This window comes from Bombus flavifrons, chromosome 8, assembly GCF_040668555.2.
Source record: "Bombus flavifrons isolate JBK064 chromosome 8, iyBomFlav1_principal, whole genome shotgun sequence".
Taxonomy (NCBI): domain Eukaryota; kingdom Metazoa; phylum Arthropoda; class Insecta; order Hymenoptera; family Apidae; genus Bombus; species Bombus flavifrons.
Window position 1 is genome coordinate 15,786,255 of NC_138449.1, and position 13,850 is coordinate 15,800,104.

Below are 13,850 nucleotides of genomic sequence, written 5' to 3' on the forward strand. Positions count from 1 at the left end.
GTGTAAATAATCGTTCTCCAGTTGAAAGTTTACGTAGCCTTGTAAATAGGATGTTCGCAAGATGAACGATAGTTCTAACCTGCTAGGATCGGTGGATCGAAGCCACCGAGGCCTGTTTTCCAATTTTGTATAAATGTAAAACCGTCGCCAAGAGAGTAGCAGAGTTTATTTAATAAACACACAGTATAGAATTAACGCCTGTTGTTCCTAACTTAATTCCTAACTGGTATATCGTCGTCGATCCTTCTTAAACGAAAATATCGAGTCCTACGCTTCGACTTTTATAGAACGGTCTAAATTTCGCTCCTCTTCGTTTCACGAATAAATTAACATCGATCGTTGCCTCTAATTGAATTTCAACGGATGAAAAAGCCTATGCTTCGTGCATATCCATACGTACAACGTCGTTAAATAGATAAAAATTAGAGAATCATGGGCGGATCGCTAATTACAAAAGTCGATGCGACTTTTCAGATAATCGTTCCTATGCATGCCGACGACGATTAGAAAGTAGAAATAAATTGCCGCTGCCAATTAAACGATCTGATGATCTCTGCGACCCGATGATCGATAAATCGAACGAGTTTATTTGGCGGCCGATAGACCATAATCCGCTTTAACGTTCGGATAACGTTCGATTTATGGTCGCATAAATGACAACGGGCTTTTAGAAGCCCGTACGTTCGCGCATAAACCGCCGATCGGTTTTACGGATGCGGAGAGATCGATGTTAGACGGAACGAAGAAATGCCACGAGATCGGAATAGAGGAACGCATGGGAACCGTGCCTGACTTAGTTAGATTACCGGTCGTTTTTCGACATTTTTCTACGAATTACAGCAGAAAATATCGGGCTGATCGATTTACCGTCGTCCGATCGGTCGAACTCGATTCGTTGTTCGTTACCGGACGCTTTGCGGCGAATTAAAGCTATTCAACCGACAGGAAACTTGTTTAAGCGGCGATGAGGCAATCAAAGGAGAAGCTCGAGCAACTTTCTTCGACCTCCTCTAACAAGTTCGGCAATCATCGGCTACTAATCAACTACAATCCTCCCAATTCACACGCAGTCCCCTCTCCTCGGCTCTATAGGCAACGGCGTGAGTCATATTTCACGAAATCACGGTGTATCGTCTTCAATGTCTTCCAATCTTGCCGAAGAAAGATGTTTCTGTTGATTCGATCGTTTATCTAAACCTTCGTCGGATACGGTATTCCTTTTTTATACGAACTCGAATTAATAAAGATTTTTTGTCGAGAATTACGACCTTCTGCGGACGCGTCGAAGAACGTCTTGGAGATTTACTAACTGGACCTTAGACAAAAATTCGAAACGGTCGCTCGGTCTTGACCAGATCGTTTTATTATACATTCTGATAAAAAGTGTCACATCTATCTCCTCGACTTCACATTCGGTGGATACTTTTTCATCGTATCCATATCTTTAGCATTTACCATACTAATCAGCAAAAGCATATGATTCTAAACGGCTTTTAAATACCTGTTCCAAAGATTTCCATCTGGTACTCCTTGGTCCATTCGTTACAAAAACCTTTTACAAATTTCTACAAATTTCTTCATTAAGAAGATGCTACTTGGTCGTATCTTCCGCATTTATTACATCAACAAGAGCACCAATTACCGACGACCTTTAACTATACCTTCCACCTCGGTCTCCCACCTTTCTCTCCTTATCTCCTTATCGAAATCTTCTCCAAATTTCATCTTTGAGAAACTTGCCATCACTGCGTCGCATGCTTCTTATTCAGCCTATCGCGAGAAGAACGTACGCGCCTCGCGTCTCTCCATTCATCGACAAAAATATTCTCCAAATTTCCACGAGCTTCGTCCTTTCCAGTGAAATTGCTCTTGCGATACGCCCACGCAGACACAGAGGTCGTAAAGTAGAAACTTAAAAGAAGCTCACGACCGGCAGCAGCGGTCCGGACACGGGGTACGTTCCACGGGCACGAAGTTCCGATGGCAATCTTCGTGGGGTGAACACGTCTCCCTTTACCCCGTCGTTCCCTCCTCTTTCGACGGTGTCCAACTGGTGGCACTCTCGCGTCCCGGCGATTACGTCGCGACGATTACGCGGTAGCCGAGAATGGCGTCTCTGTGCGTACATGTCGCGGGAATAAATTAGCCGTGGCAATTAGTTTCGGAATCGACCCGCCCCGGGCGGCCGGCGCCACCATCTTGATTGCACCCGTGGAGAACCTTTAAAGACAGTAGCCAGCACTGTTTGCCGAAAGGCTCGAGAGCGTCGTTCGCGCGGCCTAATTAGCGATGCCCACCGAGATATCGCCGACGTACGCTAATAATACCGAGCATAAATATTCCGAATTTTTTCGTCTGGTGGCCCGTCCGCTCCTCCATCCTCTATCGCCACCCCTTCCTCTTCTTCCTTTTTCTCTTCTTCGTATTCTCTCCTCTTTCTACCATCTTTTCTACTGTCCTCCTATCCTTCAGTTTGGTGTTCGCTAATTTCTTATTGTCGCGTCTTATCAGTTAGACGATAAGTCTTTCCTCTTTTTTCTTTTTTTTTTTTTTTTTTAAGTGGATGACCTTTCTTCGGTGCACTGAAAATCGACAGGCTGAAAATCGTGGTATCGCGAAGCAAGAATTTGAGAATACGAGTTTAGTCACGTATCTCGGTTCTTTCGAGCATCGTTGCTTCGATCTAACGATTTGAAAAAATACAATGTACATACAGTGTGAAAAATACAGAGCGATGAAAAGTAATATCGAACACACTTACACGGTTGTAATTTTCTAGCCAAGTAGATGTGCTTCGTTTTGTGTTCGTATCGTAGCCGAGGTTTATTTGGAACTTGCTCCTTGGATTTTCTTCGTGTACGAACAAGTATGGAAAGCGAAAGTGGAGATGTGGGCTTGTTCCGTGTAGATATCGTGTGGGTTTCGTCGACTAGTTAGCGCCAGTTTAAAAACATACTAATTGCTCGTCCGGTTGTTAGTTCAATCTCTCCGTTCCTTTCTCGACCAGCATCCTTCGTCATAAGCCGTTTTCGACCGTTAGTTTCCTTGGTGTAATTTCCCTTTTAGCGACGCCCCAATGGGAAATCTTCACCCTTATCCATCGATGTTGAACGCGTGCTTTCGCCTCTAATCGAATAATTAAACACTTCCGTCGATTCTTTGAAGTCGAACGAATCTAACTTAGATAAATTGTATTAACTCCGACGAATATCAGGGTTGTTCTACGACGATTTTATCAGTGTACAAGAATCTAGAAACCGAAATTGGCTGTCGTCAAAGAACAGAAACGATCCAAAGCAAAGTAAATCAGGTTAATTAGATCGAAAGGATGTCAAGCAACTTAACTCGTACCAAGATAATTTATGACTTAATTTGAAGTCACCAATCAATTTAGAGTCGTAGAAATTTGGAGAGATTTCAAACCAACTAATAAATTCGCGCTGTCGAAGAACTGTTTTTCGACAGAAACTTAAAAAGCGACTTAATCAATCTGAACAAAGGCTGAAAATGTTGGAAAATTCCACTTCAATTCAAGTTCTATGAAAATCGATCACAGGACGATACACAACGAGTTAAACTCCGCGAAAGAGGTTTCAAGTTGTTTGAAATCAAGTTTCTAGAATCGAAACGATCGAACTAGTCTGAAGGAAACTCGAAGCATCGAAAAATGCCAAACTCTGAATTCAAGTCGCTCTAGCAAAGTTAAGATCGAGCGTAGAAACTCGAAATGATTTTTCAGATTACCAAATAACAAACTCACGGTGTTCGAGAGGTTTCAAATTCCTCGAACTCGATTTGCTCCAATAATAATAAGATCGAAGACGCCGAGAAATTTGAAAACCTCGCGTTTGCCACCTCCTACAAATCAGAAATCGTGCGCTGCACGAAGGAGAAACACGCGTGTCCGTTGGTATTGCCGCGTCGTTATCGGAACTGCTCCGTTTCCAGCGACTCGACTCCCGCTTTCCGCTCGGTACGCTTGAATTTTAATCGCGTAATTAGTCGCCGGTCACCAGGCGACCGTTCGCCTCTTCGCCGGTTCTTTTGCTCACTGTTTCATGTACAGAGATAACATCGGCCAGATAATATCGCCTAAGCTACCGGTCCGCTTGTTAGACCTAACTGTGCGACTCCGTAATCCGTTCACGTTAATGCCGCGTTATCTCGACTGCCGTGAATGGACGAGCCAGAGAAAAATCGACCTACCTACGCGTCCGATCGATAAGCAAATAGTTAGAGGGAATTTCGTCCGTTTCTGTCGTTACAGGTGCGCGTGATCTTCTCGACTAATTAGCCAATCTCTCGTTCCTGATGCCGCGAGAAGAACCCTTTCTGACTGTCACGCTCTCCGCGATGATCGACGATCGTCTCTCGCTCGTTCGCGCTTAGATCAAAGGATGCTTCGTGTGGGACACGCGTTGGTAATTTCGCAGGTTGCGACGCAGATTTAGCGGTAAGGTCTGACGACTCTCAATTTTCCGTGAGACTTCGTGCAACGAACAGAGCGTTCGGAATTTTTATTGATAAGGAGATATCGAGATATAGGTATTTTTGAGTAAGAAAATCATTTTTAATAATCGGTTTTATATACTCTTCTCCAGAAGGACAAACGACAAGGAGGAGGCACAACAAGGAGGCTAAAGACCAAAGTTGCAATAGTTTTTAGTCATTAGTTGATAATTTATAGTTCCTAATGCTTAGTTTTTAGAGGTAGAATAAGCAAGGTAGTGCGATAGAATAGAGTGGGAAAGAGGGGAGGTAGACATATAAGAAGAGAATTAGATGTAAGAGATGTAAAACCGAAAGTTCGTCCAAAGCCGAAAGGCACGGACTAAACAATAATAAATAAATATACTCTTCTCTTTTGCTTTTGTAGCATTAACTTTTTAGCAAGTTAGATCGCGTTGAATGATGCCGTAGTTATGTTATAAATTATTTAAACTCCTTGGTAAACCTCGATGTCGTCTTTCTGATATTATATGGAATGGTTCGAAGCGAGAACGCTGTCAGCAAACTGCACAGATTCGTGTGTATTATGATACTCTTATTGTTTTCTAGTTTCTAAAGTGTCATCGTAAATTTTCTCGTAAATGCTATTACGTACAAGGTATATGATATTGCATGTGATAGCAATTTCATACTAAAGCAACGAAGAAAGTATATCGTTCGTGTATACTTGCTCGGTAAATAGGAATTTTATTTTATTTTATTATCTCATTTCGCATATACGTGGAAGAATTTTAAGCTCGGAATCAATTTTTAGACTTTAAAATTTGTCGATTCCTGTGCCTGTTCGTTCGACGTGGTTCAAGGAGTCTCATCGAACAAGATTATTTTCGTAACGAGATAAGGAACAGCCAGAGATCTCGAAGCTGGTCAGTTCGTTGGCCTCGAGGAGCGTTATCCGGCAGCCATCTCCGCTGGAAAATCATCGTTCGGATGTTTTATCGGTACGCAGCATCAATGCCTCGGTTTTCCACGGACTTAATAAACGATGCAAGCTGGCCGCCACAAAATTTATTGTAATACAGGTCACGGCGGACCCGAGATTCCAAGAATTCGACGACGTCGCACGATAACTCTAGCTCGAACGCGAGATGCCCCATCGCGATTCGAGTAATCACGTAATTACGCCACTAGGATTCGAGGAACTTTCACGTTAATAGATTGACCCTGTTACGATCCTTAAATTTCCCAATTTCAATGAAACACGACTTTCGTTTCGACAATGTTTTAAATGCTTTAAAAGTAAAAATAATTTTAACGCGAACTCCTTTTTGTATTTTACGAATGATTGGCTTGTTCGAGTTCAAATTCGGAAGATTTAAACGATTCTTTTCTTTAGACCACTCTCCGTTCGAGCACGATGCTGACAGATTAAAAAAGTCAGGATTGCCTCGGATCCAGCTTGATTCAATTATTTATTTCTCTACGGTTACTTATTTTGCATTTGGTATATGCTTTCAGTGTTGAAAGCGTTCGGGAAATTGCTGCGATTAATCGAACGCACGACGTTCCCTTTAGTCGAAGATGGACGAAAATTCTAACTCGTTTTCTGCTTTCCAGCTCGAAGAAGCATAAGCAGAGCAGACTACGTTACGCCGTATCCAATTTCCGCTTTACACGACGAAACACGTAAGTATTCTATCTTGAATTTCGTTCGATCTTTCTTGAACAATTCTCAAGAAAGTTCCAAAGGAACGAGATTAAAAATTCGAAAATACCAACGTGTTATAGATGGAACGATTCGTTGGTACAAACTCATTCATATTCGTCCGAGTTTCTTGGAAATGGAACAATGCCGGCAGCTCGGCGAGCGCACGCAGAGCAAATAAAACACCGTCTGTCGTCGAATTAAAGGCGCCTGCCCCGGGGAGCAAGGCTTAATGACCGATTAAAGGCGGCGTTATGCAACGAAATTAATTATCTGCCGATAAATTTCGGACTCCGTGAGAGGATGTATTAATGATCGCGATAAAGCGCGTGGCAGAAAACACGCGAGGATACAGATTGCAGATTATTTCGGCGATATACTCTCCGTGTACGTGTACGTGTTCGTGTACACGTGGAATCTCTGATGAATCCGTTCATGGGATAACCGTCCCGATTTTTAAACCGATTCCATCGCTTAATCGCGACTCTGACAGGCTGTATTCGCAGTGCGTCGCGTCGCATCGCTGTGAAAATGCCACCATATATTCTGAGTGCCAAGAATCGTTTCTTTACACGTTTGAACAGTCCGTTCATTGACGATTTTTGGCTGAATCAAATAACATTGCGCGAATAAAATAATTCTCGTAGCATGTCGATCATTATTCAGCAACTCCACGTATTTCGCGGACGATTAATCGGAAATTTTCCAACAACAGAAGTAACGATGATTTTACAAAACTAAATTACAAAAATGATTTTCATCGTAGATAAGGCATTTTATTATTCGAGATTTTTAAGAGCAACGTAATATTTAATAGCGGTTCTTCGATTCCTTGTATTTCAAAGTTTCTCGATGTCCTTCCCTTTCTAGCGGATCTAAACGGACGTTCGTATATTTCGCAGAATTCAAATATATCGATTTGTCAGCGCAGTGCGTATATAACGTCAGAATTGAGAAAGCAAATAATCTCGATGCAGTATGACGTTGCGGTGATCGCGCTGCTTTCCACGCTATCTCATCTAGTCTAAACAGAAATCGGGAAAAAAGGAAAGAGGAAATAAAGATAGAAGCAGCGCTGCGTTTTTCTATGAATAACTCGTAAAAACCAGTGCCCTTTAGCCGACCTATCGACCGGAATAAGAGTAAGCAAAAGAGTGCACGATCGTCGTTCAAAAACAGGAACATTTAGTTGCAATTTAATTAAGAGTTACCGAGAAAATAAGAAAAGTCGGATAACCGAACAGGACTGGTTTCACAACGTCGTCTCGTCGAAACGACGGCTTCTACGGCCGATTACGTAACGCTCGTCCAATTGTAGAACTCTGAATAATTAGCCGCGACCATCGGTCCGAGTAGAAAGCCGATTTTCCCCTTCGTCGTTGATCGTTAGAGTCGTATTCGCCAGAGACTCTCTTGCGGATTGCACGAATTGGCCTGCTAATTATTATCAATTAACGACGGGCACGGCAGAGAGATTGGCGCTAAGAAAGCGCGAATGGCGACGAGGTCAGGAGCAAAAAGTTAATCGATATTTTGATCGGTTGACGACAGTCGACGTTCAACGAAAGTTGTAGAGAAGGAGCCTCGAGAAGGGAAAAAAGAAAAAAGGGAAGAGAAAAAGGATATCGAAAGGAGGGCGAAAACGAGATATAAAGAGCAGAAGGAATTCCTTTCGGCAAGTGGATATTGCTAATTCGTTATGTAACACGTGTTTTTCTGTCACTTATGACAGTCGCCGATAGCGATATCAATTCCAGCTCATTTGCCGGCTCGCTCGCTAATTATCCGCTTACGTTAATTATGGTATAAGCAATTTCGCCGAACGATTGCGAAGCGTTCGTGGAAACGCGCGCTCCTATTTAGCTGACGAACGCTTAAAACGAAGCGACCGAAGTCGAAGTCTTCTTCTTTGCCATGTGGAAGATTCGCTCAGGGAGTCGAGTCTGAATTTGTACGAAAATTTATTCGCGAAACGTTCGTCCGGTTCGTAACGACGCAACGGGGCCGTCTTCCTTTTAATCGACGCTTAATGGATGCAAATTTCATTCAGACGCGAAAGTTAGTCGCTCGCGGAGCAAAGCGAGCGAAGAATCGACGATCGACGATCGGTCCATCCAAAGGGGGGAGCTGCTCCAAGGGAATCCGGCGCCATTAAAGCAAATTTCCGTAATACTTTTCCAGTGAAAGTGATTCGAACGGAATCGTCCCTCGGCGTCCGATGCCGCCACGATCATCGTTGAATTTAATTATCACGACGGTTCGTGCGAACGTTCGTCCAGTTGGCTGGAAAGTTTGCTAGAATCGTCGATGGAACAGAACTGTCCTCTTAAACCCTATCATCTTCTCCTCTCGTTGTCTTTCTTTCCTTCGAGAGATTAAATCTCGGAAGATCCTTGCGCGTGATTGATTGGAGATAAATTATTACGTTTACGTTTAAACGTAACGATGTAAGATCGATTTACTTCGTACTTGCACCTGCTTCCCCCTTTCACCTTTAACAAAAAAATTCGCAAATTATTCTTACGCGCTCGATCTACTAAAAATGCGCTACAAAGGATGCACACCAGACATTAATGCGTGGTCCCTAAAAAGATCGAAATCTGTTGAGGGGGGCAAAAAGCAGGAGCGTCTTTGGAAAAGACACGCGACGACGCAATTAGCGCGCGGTCGATCGGCATCTTGGCCGGGGAACGAGTATAATTCACGGTCGAAAATCGCAGATTACCGAGGCGAAATCGCGAGGCCTTTCGCGAGAGGCATCGTGGCGAGCGACGCGAGTCATTTATCAGCCGCGAACGATTCAATCGCGGGCCCTGAATTAACGTTAACTTCAACACGGCATCCGAATCGATCTCCGTGTTAATTAATATTCCTCGCGAGCGGCGAGCGGTGTCGAAGAAAAAGAGAAAATCGAAACGACGGAGAGCGGAGGGAACGGTTGTGAGAAAGAGGCAAGCTACGTAGAAAGAAACGAGAGGATGTTAGTTAATCCTAAACCGGTTATAAACGCGTTTGGTCATCGTGATATCGTTGACTTACTAATTGCGTGGATAAAAGACAAATATATTTCTTGGAGAAAGAGAGAAGGAGCACGATCGACTTAGGGGTTAATCGTCGAGCCGCAGCTATCGCGAAAATCGTTTTCGCATGGAAAGGAATCGGTCAGAGGTCCTATCGTACGGAATCTAATTACCCTATGTAAATAGGTTTCAGTTGATCCCTATGGTCTGCGTTCGATTAACACTGACATTTGTTCGTGCGCCATTGTGAAACGTACCGGAAACGAGGATATCGGTAGTAGTATCGAGTTACATGTGCGTAAAAGAGTTTAAATCGTTGCACAGAAAGAAAGTAAAATGCTTCCGGAGATTTCTGGATTCGGCGATCTTTTCCCTGGTCAAATGTTTCAACGTATCTAAGCAACGACTATTGTAATTTTATAACAATATTAGCAACGATACTAGATAGTAATAGAAATTCTTCTTTTCGTTCGTCGAGATAATTATCGCCCATCAATTTCACGAACGATCCTAATTTACGTTAGAGTGGTCCATCTCGCTCGTAGTGGCAAGGGAGAGACGACTCGTCGGTTAGAATATTATTTCTCACTTTCTGCGGTTATTTATAGAAATATTACGTCAAGATCCTTACATATTTTAGAAAGAATCGTGCAAACTCACGAGGATGGTGTTAGATTTTTCTAAAATATTCGATTTTCAAACATCTTTAAAAACGTGCTCCGTCTCTCGTGGACTCGCGCTAAAGCAAAAATATTCTGCTTCTGCTCTAGATTGTTCGTACGATTGAAAACAATAAATACACGTTGGACGCAATTTTAAAAATTCGTGGTTCGATTGATATATCTCTTAAAAACGATGTACATTTTGATAGGCGACACCTTGTATCCCTAACGGACGCTATAAGTAAAAGATACTTAAGAGGAACAATGGTATTTCCGGAGAGAACGTTTATCGCTGGTCGATTTTGATACCCACGACTGGTAGAAATTCTCAGACGATCTTCGATCTTCGTTAAGCTAGCCAGCCGATCGTCCAATGAATCCGTCGATATAACGTGCCGAGGGAACTTTCTATCGGACCATTTACGCGACGTAACATCGTGCCGTAATTTCGCGCAATTTATTCGATGGTAAGGACGCTCGGTGAATTGTTACTCATGCACCGCCTAAGTGTGCGCAAAGTGGTAGCTCGTGTAGTTGGGCCGTAGGTGGCCGATACGAAAGCACGCTCGTATCGTAAAGCACACGACATTATTGTTTCTCAGGTCGAAGACTGGCGCTGATCACCCTTGCGAGATGGCAGATTTCTTCTCAGACCCTTCGGCAGAAAACGGTGCAAGATCGTTACGAGAGGGAGAAGTAGAAACTGTTGCGTTGGAAGAAATCTAGATTTCCTTTATTGCGTAAGATCGCATAGATCCTTGCGATGGAGATGTATTTACGATGCGCGCGCGTTAAAGAATCTCTTCGATAATAGAATTGCAGGATTTCGTTGACAGGCGATATGTCAAACTATTGGAAAGTTGTTACCTTTCTTGCTAACGTTCACGATCGTTTGAAACACAGCGATAGGTGTAAAATATTATAATTATGTTCTTCTGTAGGGCCGCTAGAAAATAAAGCTAAAGTTATACGTATATCGTTCGTGATTTTTATTCCTCGATAATAACAGTATAAATTAGAGTAATAAAAGCAGGATTAGCTCTATGCTTGTATAACGCGACATCGATAGAAATCTCATCAACATCGCCGAGAGAATGAAAAGGAACTGAATTACGACCTGCTCATCGTATGATACACGCGTGTCACACTGAAAAGAAAATAGGGAGAAAAGGACGAAGAAAGAGTCTCGGCTTTTATACAACACAGAAAAAAAGCGGTAAAAGAGCGATGACTTCATCGTGGCTGAATGCAACGTGAAAAGTGGCCGCCGATAGTAAAGCGAGTTAACCTGAAAAGCCCGCGAGAGAGTGCGTTTCCAGGGTTATTGTGACTCGAGGAGGGAAAAAGAAGGGGAAACACGATCTATTGAAGGAATTTCGAGGCACGACCCAGTTCGAATTTCTGAATGCGTTCGCAGGCCGTGTTCCAAGGGGTTTGAAACGTCTTACTCCTCGGAATGAAAGCTCGAGTCTATCGCGCTGCTATATTAACACCGTCGAGCAGATTGTTCGATGAAAAAAGAGAAATGTCGAAGGGATGGAACGCGGGGGTGCGGAAAGGTCAAGCTGAATGCACGTCTCGATGGATCCGTTGTAGTTACTCGCTCGACCGAGATTCTCTTGAGTATCTTCACGCTCGATCTCGAGCTTAATTTCTGGACCCATCGACGAGATCTTTCTCACGATGGTTTCGAGCTACGTCGCAAAATTCGCAGAGAAACAATGTGTCGTTGATAGAGAATCGTTTGTTTTGGTAATACTTCCAACTGGTGATATTAACCGCTTCCTGCCCAGGCAAATGGAAACTCTGTTCTACGTAGGAAGGACGTTCGCTATCCGCACGACTATCTTAAACTTAACACACACGCTAATTGAACTACCGAGAAGCCCTATTGATAGATAATTCCGCCAATTTCAAAGTAGAAAAAAACCGACAAAGTTGTGGAATCGTTCTTTCCAACGCATCTTGAAATTCACTATCGGGTAATACAACTTTCTTGCGACGAACGAATTTATAAGAGCGAGTAAGTAAGCTATACGTTTTTTGGTAAAGAGAGCAACAATAACGTTCCTGGATAATTGTGCGAGTAACAGATGGTACAGTAGAAGACTTAATCGATCGTAGAAACGTGCAGGCTGATTCGAAAATTTCGTATAAAATCACGATATGAATTTCAAATTCATCCGATTCGAAACATCTTCCATTCGAAGCTACCGTTCGCTTTAACAACCACTCGCGACGACTTCGTTTCCAACCCAAACGGCAGCTCAATCTCCATTATTATCCATTATCAGCCAGAGTCCCCACGAGGTTGCAAGAAGATCGTCGGATAAGGAGAGATTATTTATCGCGCGTTTCCTCGGCGGTGGCTCGCCTATTACGAGAGTTGAGAGAGAGAGAGAGGGAGGGGAAAAACAGGTTAAATTAAAAATTTGTTAAGAAAGACTCGTAATTACCCAGGCTGCCGGCCTCGGGAGGCGGGTTCGCTCGTTTTTCGCCGATAATGTCAGCGAACCACCAGGCTCCGGCCATTTTCTCCGTGCCAACCCTTGGCGGAGGTGGCCGAAGGCGGTCGCCCTTGTACGCCGTTTATATCTGATTGTCCCTCGGGGCTGATGTAATTAAACTCGAACCAAAATTGTCCGCCGCGACGGCGAAACTTCTGTCCTCCTCACTTACAAACGAACCGGCCAACGCGTCCATTCAGCCATTACACGGCCCTGTTCGACGATCGAACCAAGGAAAAATCGAAGGTTCGTCTCGTCGACGTTGGACCGACGTTGAATTACCGTAACAAACGATGCTGGCTAATCCGGATTAACTTCATAGACCGAAATTTTCTATTCTTATATCTTTTACCGTAGATAGAATGAATTCGACTAGACGTGAAGAATGTTTCACGCTGTTATGGTCAGACACGGGGTAAATGCTTTAAACTTTCAAATTTTAGAAAAGACGAACATTCCTTCGAGAGAGTTCACAGTACCAGAACTATAGAAAATTCGGACGAATCGATTCTACGTTTTCTTTATTGTTATAGGTATTTAAAAGAACTCAAATGGACCTTCGAAATCTTAAATTAACCTTCTAAACAGATTGCGATGCTCGAGAACAATTCAACTCTGAGTAGAATTCTTATGCTCAATTTCCAAAAGATGCTCGAGTCTTCCGGGGGTAAGAAGAAATGTGGCGTGTAGTAAAGCAAAGAAGAAAGGGTAAATTACAGGGGCGATTCCGGCGTCAGGACAAAACTATTCCGGCCTCGCGACGTTCTACAATAATTAACGCCATTATAGCATTTAATTGCCGCGAGTGGCAAGACCACCCTTCTCGCCCACCGCCATCTTGTTTTTCCCTATCTCCCTCCCTTTACAGCCGCTCTGTCGGAGGGTGGAAGCGCAAAATGGCGGTTAATCCCGTCGGGGGCGGCTATTTAAATTCCGCTCCGCTTCGAGCCTCCTGCGAACCCGTTTACGCTTTCGCCTGGGATCAAGCAACTCGGACCAAGTTGTTCCCTCTTCGCTTAATCCTTCCTGCAGGCCGACTTTCTCTCTGAAATTCGGTCCATGGTACGCGTACTTACTTCGCGAGACACAAGATTTTCGGTCTATGTAATTCGGTTATGCAAATTTCCCGGTGAAATCGTGGAAAAAGCAGCGAAGATGGAATCGTACGACTTCTGAATGTGAATCTCGAAATTACTCGTTCAGCTTTCGGTTCTCGATATCTCGCTACGTTGTGAAAGGTACCGTATACCTTTCTTCTGTACCTACTCCAACGATATTTTCTGGATAGAAGGCTTCATCGAAGTTTTATCCGAGAACCGGCTTCTTCGCGGGTATGAAGACGCGCAATTCTTCAGCGTCACGCAAATATACCGTATTCCGAAGTGTGTTGCGAAACGTGTTCAATCCCCTCGTCTTATAACGTTGCGTCGCACTTCGCAGTGTGCATCGTGGATCTCGAAGACAACGAAGACGTCTTCTTGCATCGAAGTTGAGATTACTAAATACG

General features: G+C 43.5%; 1 long non-coding RNA gene across 1 annotated transcript; it reads left to right on the plus strand.

Moving 5' to 3' along the window:
- Positions 1–5,294: 5,294 nt before the first annotated feature.
- Positions 5,295–7,856, plus strand: LOC138182355 (uncharacterized). The gene is made up of 3 exons (XR_011173771.1): positions 5,295–5,450; positions 6,067–6,135; positions 6,238–7,856. It is a non-coding gene; the product is annotated as an uncharacterized LOC138182355 (long non-coding RNA).
- Positions 7,857–13,850: the final 5,994 nt, after the last annotated feature.